A 6,547-nucleotide genomic window follows, 5' to 3' on the forward strand; every position below is an offset into this window, starting at 1 on the left:
GTTGTTTTTATTGTTGAGAATTGAATCAATTTCACACTTATCACTATTGATATTCCACATAGCTATGAATCAAATTAAGTATTTTCACTCCCTACTCCTTGTGGATTCGACCCCGCTCACCCGGGATTATTACTTCGACAAGCCCGTGCACTTGCGGGATATAAGCAAGGGGATCTTGTCACTTGTGTATATCTCGTCATACAAGCCCATACGAACTGAAACTCAGTAATACTCATGGTAAAATGACGTCCGAATGCTCTGAACTGTATGACATCTCTCCCATATGGCTACCCGAACTGAAAAGATGCTAGTACTTCCAGTGTCAATGTGCGAATAACTGGCTCTCGTATGAACAATAGTCTTCTCCAACTTCCCATGTCCATCAGCGCGTCAATCCCCCTAGCCAACTCATCACCTCACAGGACCTCACACAGCACACTCACGTCCACAAATCAGGATTGTCCAAACCTAAGTCTCGATAGCCACTGGAATCGAGCCTGATGCTCGGGGTTCGAGAATTCAATATGCACCAATTCAGGTAAAGTCTCTCAAGGGCGCTTACCCTCTTGCTTCTTCGAGCGTGGTGCCATACCTGCAATAAATGATGAAGAAAATGATCAGAGAACCTCCAAAAATAATTATACTGTAGAATTCCACACGGGCTTGTTTTAATTACCCACGCCTGCGTCGATCTGCGGGGCATGAAAACTGCACGGTTGCGCATCAATTCTCCAAAAATATAACTTAAAAACACGGCTAAACGCTCTCTAAACATGCATAAAACATTAAAAAGTGAAAATTGGTGCATTCAAGACTTTTAATCCACTAATAACAAGAAACGGCGAATAGAAGAGAGATTAAAGGATTTATCGATGAAATGGGTATGAAAACTTCGACTTCTGCGTGAAAATTGACTGGGAATCCATCTAAATCAGCAGTGAGAGGTCGGGAAATTGATCAAGAGTGATTTTTGAGTGTCTGGAAGGGTAATGGATGAAAATTTCAATGAGATTTTTAAAGGAAAATCGCGTCTCTTGGAATTCCATACAACCGCACGGGCGTGTGGAAATTACCCACGCCCGTGCGCCTCCACAGGAAAGAGCCACAGGGGCAGACGCATGCCCCTGTGTGCTCTCGCGAAAACATTCCTTATGTCTCTGAATACAACTTCACGGGCGTGCGGAAAATACCCACGCCCATGCGCCCAACCTACAAGGCCAGCCGAACGTCCCTATGGCTTCTTTGTCTAACCAAGAGATTCATCTAAGTGTTCCACACCCCCGAGTGAAAATTACACATGGGCGTTGACATTCACAAACCAAACTCACAGGGGCAGCCGAATGCCCCTGTGTCTTCTCAGGATGGAGAGAGCTCTTCTACAAAGATCCACACGGGCATGCGGAAAATACCCACGCCCGAGCGTTTGTCACAGGTTCGCCCCCAAGGGCGGGTCTACGCCCCTGTGAGCTCTCAGAATAATTTGCTAAGTCTCTGTAGGAAAATGCAGACCCATGCGAAAATTACCCACGACCGTGAGGAAATCTCAAGGTTGCTCATAAGGGCATGTCCACGCCCTTATGTCTTCTCTGGATGAGCTCGCAGGACAAATCCATGGGCGTGCGGAAATTCCACATGCACGTGTATTTTCTCTTGATGCCTTTAAAACTCTACAGGATCTACAGTAAATTCCTGAACATGTTTACACACTCAGAGCCTGCCCTATTATGCAAACTATACCAGTTAAAAACATGAGAAACTAGCTCAAGCGACCAAAACTTTGCCAAATCCACATGAAAACACATGATGACATTAAACACCCACAATAAAAACAACAAAAGCATCTAAAAATTAAGACACCAACACTCAATACTTTATTCATGCTAACACTAAACTACTCAACTAAGAAAACAGTAAACACTTGGGTTGCCTCCCAAGAAGCACTTGTTTAATGTCACTAAGCTTGACGTACCTTGTCTTGCCTCATGAGGGTTCATAGATGAAGGTTGCCCTCTTACCCATGATTTGAAAGCAGGATGAGCAAAGTCTCTTGAAGGTGGATGGTAAATTATTGGGCTTCGGACCACCTAGCAAAGGTTCATCCAATTTGTTCGGTTAACGCCCATCTCCAACAGCCTTGGAGCGTTTCTGGTGGTATGTCCTTGCCCTCTTCATCTTATTTAGCACCTTCTTCATGATTCTCGGAGTAGATGATACTTCTTCTATTGGACCAAGCATTATTAATTCTTCATCGTCCATCTCCTTGTCGAACAAACCCTCGTATGGATCCGTGTTGAAAATTTCATGCATGTATTTATCAACAATCTCATTAGTAGTGTTTAGAAAATACAAAATATCATCAAAATCGAAAGAATGACGCATGGCTTCGGTGAGGCGGTATGTGAGCTTATCATCTCCAATCCTCAGTGTCAGCTCCCCACCGTCCATATCAATTAATGCCTTAGAAGTACACAAGAACATCCTCCCAAGTATCAAAGGTACATCCGCATCCTCATTGACATCTAACACTACAAAGTCAACCGGAAAAATGTACGCATCCACCTTGACAAGCACGTCTTCAATGATGCCCCTTGGATGTCTCACCATTCTGTCTGCCAATTACAATGTCATCGAAGTGGGCCTAGGATCTCCCAAGCCTAGCTTCTGAAAGAAGATGAATGGCATGACATTAATAATGGCCCTTGACTCTGCCAATGTCATTTCTTAACCCTAATTCCCAATGTTACATAGAATGATGAAGCTTCCCTGGTTTTTCTTCTTGTTCGGCATATTCTTTTGCAACACCGCCGAGCAAGAAGCATCTAAGATCACTGAAGCACTCTCGTCCAACTTCCTCTTATTAGTCAACATGTCCTTCAAGAATTCTGCATATTTAGGCATTTGAGCAATTGCCTCAACAAAAGGAATATTGATGTGGAGTTGCTTGAACAAACTCAGAAACTTCTTGTATTGTTCATCCCCTTGGTCATTCTTCAATCTAGACTGATAAGGGATTCTTGGCTTGAAAGGTGGGAGTGCCACCTTCTTCTCTTTACTTGTTTCCTCCTCAACCTCTATGATCTCGGGTTCATGTTCATTGGGCTTCTCACTCGGAAGCCTACCTTTTACCTCACGACCATATCTCAAAGTGATCACCTTCACATGCTCTCTAGGATTGGTCTCGGTATTACTCGACAAACTCCCTTGTGGTCTCTCCGATAGAGACTTCGCAATTTGTCCCACTTGATTTTCAAGATTGTGTAAAGAAGTGATGTGGTTGCGAAGTGTAGCCTCGACTGATTGAAACCTTGTATCCGATAATTGCACAAACCTAGCCAAGGCCTTCTCCAAATCATTCATTCAGGTCTCCAAACCTGAAACTTGGTTCTCCATGTTTTGGGCTTGTTGTTGTTGAAAACCCAGCGGTGTCATGGCCTTTTATGGACCTTGATTGCTCCACGAGAAATTGGGATGACTCTTCCAACCCAGATTGTAGGTGTTACTATATGAATTCCCTTGGTTCCTCATTGCATTACCCACAAAATCAATTTTCTCAACCAAAGATGCATCACTAATGGAAATTGGGCAATCGGAGGGAGCATGTCCTCCACCACACCATGTGCAAGTAGTCATAACCACCACCCCATTCAAAGTTAGAAGATCTAACTTCTTACTCAACGATTCCACTTGAGCCGCCAATGAAGTTACTGCATCTATTTCATGAAACCCGGGCACCTTTTTCCTTTCCTGTTCATTCCACTGATAACTATTCATGGCCATGTCTTCCACTAACTGTCAGACTTCTTCCGGGGTTTTACTCCCCATTGTACCTCCTGCGGCGACATCTAACAATTGCCTTGTACTTGGATTCAACCCACTGTAGAAAGTCTGAATAATCATCCATTCGGGAAATCCATGATGTGGGCACCTCCGCAGAAGATCCTTGAAGCGCTCCCATGTCTCAAACCATGATTCCAACTCCATCTATACAAACGAAGAAATCTCATTGCGAAGCTTGGCCGACTTCCTAAGAGGAAAGTATCTAGTAAGAAAAACTTCGACCATCTCATTCCACATCGTGATGGAGGCCTTGGGCAAAGAATATAGCCATTGCTTGGCTATTCCCTTGAGAGAGAATGGGATAACCATTAATTTGATAGCATCATCCGATACACCATTAACCTTTAACATATCACAAACATCCAAGAAGTTCTCTATATCATTGTTTGGATCCTCATCGGCCAAACCATTAAACTACGCTGTTTGCTGAATCATTTGGATGAATGCCTGCTTTAGCTCAAAGTTTGTAGCTGTAATCAGGGGTCGCACAATACTCGATTGTGTGCCCAAAACTAAGGGTCTAGCATAATTAGAAAGTGTACTCTATTGCTCATTTTGTTCTGCCATATTATCTGACCCTTCCACTTCTATCTCAGCATGATTAGACGATTTTTGTACAGGTTCATTTCCCCTACTTCTGAGTGTACGTTCAAGTTCATAATCTTCTTCAATCAATATCGAAGGGTTCCCTCGGGTCATAACCTGGAGCTGCACCAAAAGAAAAAAAACAAAATTAGAACAATGATAGAAAAGAAGATGTGAAATACAATGAATAAATGAATATCTAAGAAAACAAAGTACAAAGTATCTCTAAATGCATACTCCCCAACAACATCGCCTAAAACTTGACAACGCCCCTTGCGTATGTCCCGCAAGTGCACGGGTTTGTCGAAGTAATAAATCCCAGATGAGTGGGTATCGTATCCACAGAGAGTAGGCAATAAAAACACTTAAATTGTTTCTTAACTAAACAAAAAGTAAATAGTGATTTGTTTCACAAAATGTGATGTAATAAAAATAAAATAAACAAGAGAAAGAGTGCAAGCAAAGGGAAGGTAAAGCAATCGATATAAGTGGTGTACCCGGATATTGTTCCGGCTAGGACAATCGTTTCAAGTGCAAAAACCCTCTCTTATGCTTTCTAACTAATGCATTAATGAGTCGTGGAGATCCTCAAATACATTGTCCCAAATCTAAGGTCAACCATGCCTAACTCTATACATGTCCCGGAGAAATAATTGAATAATCTCTCAACCTCGCACTCGTATAGAAATGCAAGGAGTTCTAGGGATGCCAAATGATAAATCCACTTCCTAGATGTAAACCTAACCCTTTGATCCAAGTGAAGGTCCATGTCCACAATTAAACCCTAGGTGCTAAAATCACTTCAACGCTTCACTCCGCTGCCCCTGTAACTAAGCCACAGCGGAAGGTCATCCCTTAGCCCATTCACTCTACTATGTCCGTAAATAGCTCGAGGAAATAGAGATAGAATAAACCACACTGGAGGGGAAAGGGGATGCTCCACTAACTCTCGACTCACCCTCTCAACCCTCTCCAATGTAGCTTTGTCTAACTCTCGTGGTGTATCACTCATTCACAAGAGTTACCAACAAGAAGTCTCAACCCTAGTGTCACTCTAAGGGAGAATTCACACAATCAAGCATACAAGATTGGAACTTAAATAAAGCATCAATTAATTGAAAGCATAATAAAAAGGTTCAATGAAATGAATACATCCTAGGGTTCACAAGCATCTAAGTACCCACTAGGAAGTTTAGCTCTCTATGGAGCTAATTACAATCAATGATCTCAAATGTAAAAGCAAGGAATCCATAGAAAACCCACTCAATAGTCATGGCGATGGTCTTATGGAGAGTCCTCTACTCAACCAAGGGTCCCTTTGCCCGGCCTTGGATACACCTCGACGGATCGGTGCCGACGAAAGCTCTCCCACTAACCTTCATCCAAACGGAGCATGATGATGGAGCCATAAAACCTCTCCAAATCCCTGGCCAATACCTCTCAAAACCCAAGCCGCAACCCTCTCTCAAGTTGAGGAAAAGATGGAGAAAATAATTCCAAAATCAGGGTTGAAATCTTCCTTAAATAGGGCTCGAATCGGGAATCCACACGTCCATGTGGGCTCCCCTGTGGATTTTTCCACGGGTGTGTGGAATTTCCACACACTCGTGTGGATTCTCTGTTTTACTCCTTCTTTGACCGGCTTTGAATAGTACATGCTTCAGTGTTTGCTGTAGTACATGCTACAATATCTGCTATAGTACCGCCCCGAAAACACTCATAAATCCATGTTTTCATCGAGGTAACAAAAACGGGCATACGTTTACACCGTCGATCGCTTTGCTTCTTCAATAAACAGACACATTGGAGAAGATCTTGCTATACATGCACTATTTGTAATGATTGAATGTGACTGCCCTTGTGCCCCTCTAAATCATTGTGCTAACTTGAATACAAGGAGGTTGGCACACATTCTCGCATCTTGAACCCGACTTATGTCTTCGCGTTTGAACCTTCTCAAGATTTCCTCCAAATGGTGCATTCATGATCTATAATTGCTTCTTTCTCTAACATTTAGCTTCACAACCATATATGCATGAAAGTAACATAAATGCACACATATTAGCGTTAAAACCCAAGAAAAGTAATGCTCATCATAAAGAAAGAACACTTCATATTCTTATCA

The 6,547-nt window shown here is 42.6% G+C and overlaps 1 non-coding gene across 1 annotated transcript; it reads left to right on the plus strand.

The window, feature by feature from the left end:
* The first annotated feature begins 3,907 nt into the window (after window positions 1-3,907).
* Window positions 3,908-4,014, plus strand: LOC120257460. Its single transcript, XR_005535685.1, has one exon. It is a non-coding gene; the product is annotated as a small nucleolar RNA R71 (small nucleolar RNA).
* Window positions 4,015-6,547: the final 2,533 nt, after the last annotated feature.

This window comes from Dioscorea cayenensis, unplaced genomic scaffold, assembly GCF_009730915.1.
Source record: "Dioscorea cayenensis subsp. rotundata cultivar TDr96_F1 unplaced genomic scaffold, TDr96_F1_v2_PseudoChromosome.rev07_lg8_w22 25.fasta BLBR01002143.1, whole genome shotgun sequence".
NCBI classification, from domain to species: domain Eukaryota; kingdom Viridiplantae; phylum Streptophyta; class Magnoliopsida; order Dioscoreales; family Dioscoreaceae; genus Dioscorea; species Dioscorea cayenensis.